Source organism: Lactuca serriola, chromosome 6 (genome assembly GCF_051521515.1).
Source record: "Lactuca serriola cultivar US96UC23 chromosome 6, Lser_US96UC23_V15, whole genome shotgun sequence".
Taxonomy (NCBI): domain Eukaryota; kingdom Viridiplantae; phylum Streptophyta; class Magnoliopsida; order Asterales; family Asteraceae; genus Lactuca; species Lactuca serriola.
This window is the reverse complement of record NC_136413.1, coordinates 3,047,535-3,048,756: the sequence shown is the minus strand read 5'-3', so window position 1 is coordinate 3,048,756 and position 1,222 is coordinate 3,047,535.

Genomic DNA, 1,222 nt, shown 5'->3' with positions numbered 1-1,222 from the left:
AAAATGATAGGTTTTCCTTTCTATTGACTAGTACTGAGAGTACTTAGTCTAACTCATCGTTTATGTGAATATATCACAAAATAAAGTAAAATGGGAAACTGATATGATAGTCTTCTACCAAGACCCTAATGTTCTGTAAGTAAAATGATAGTTTTTCCTTTCTATTGACTAGTACTAAAAGTACTTAGTCTAACTCATCGTTTATGTGAATATATCACAAAATAAAGTAAAATAGGAAAATGATAAGATAGTCTTCTACCAAGACCCTAATGTTCTGTTATGATTATGTAGTTTTCTACCAAGACCCGAATGTTTTGTTATGACTATGTAGTCTTCTACCAAGACCCGAATGTTTTGTTATGGCTATGTAGTCTTCTACCAAGACCCGAATGTTTTTTTATAACTATGTAGTCTTCTACCAAGACCCGAATGTTTTGTAAGTAAAATGATAGTTTTTCCTTTCTATTGACTAGTACTAAAAGTGCTTAGTCTAACTCATCGTTTATGTGAATATATCACAAAATAAAGTAAAGTAGGAAAAATATAATCATGTAAGTGTTATCCATGGGTGACCAGGATTGACATGACATCGCCGAAGCGAAAGATAGACCCTATGGACATCCGAAGAGTGTCCCCTCATCCTCTGTAGCGGCAGCAGGGTGGAGGGAGGGTTAGTCCCGATATCGATCTCTTAAAACAGATCGCTAACCTAATGATCCTCCGAAGATTCACATCTCATCCACTGTTGCAACAGTGGACAGAGGGATGGTTAGTCCCGTCACTGACTACTAAATAAGTGACAACCTTAGACATCCGTAGACGTTCATCAACCACTGGTGCTAATCAGTGGGGTTCGGAATGGTAAGTCCCGCCGAAATATCCCATTGAACCGGGATAGGAAAGATAATTTACACAGTAAGTACTAATAAATCATCCTCATAGTTCTAAGTACAAGTATCCAAGGTAAGTAAATACAGGATAATGCACCTATGTAGAAGTGTTCCTGTATGGTATTCATGTAAGTGTGTTCATGTAACAGGTAAGTATATGTAAACATATTCATGTATCATGTAATCCTAAGTACGTGTACTCATGTATCATGTAAGGTATTGGTATAGACTCATGAATGAACTGACTCTTGTGTGATTCCTTGTAGTAGTAATAATGTTTGATATCTTCTAACTATCCCTATGATAATTAACTGGAAAGTAAGTGGTTGTTC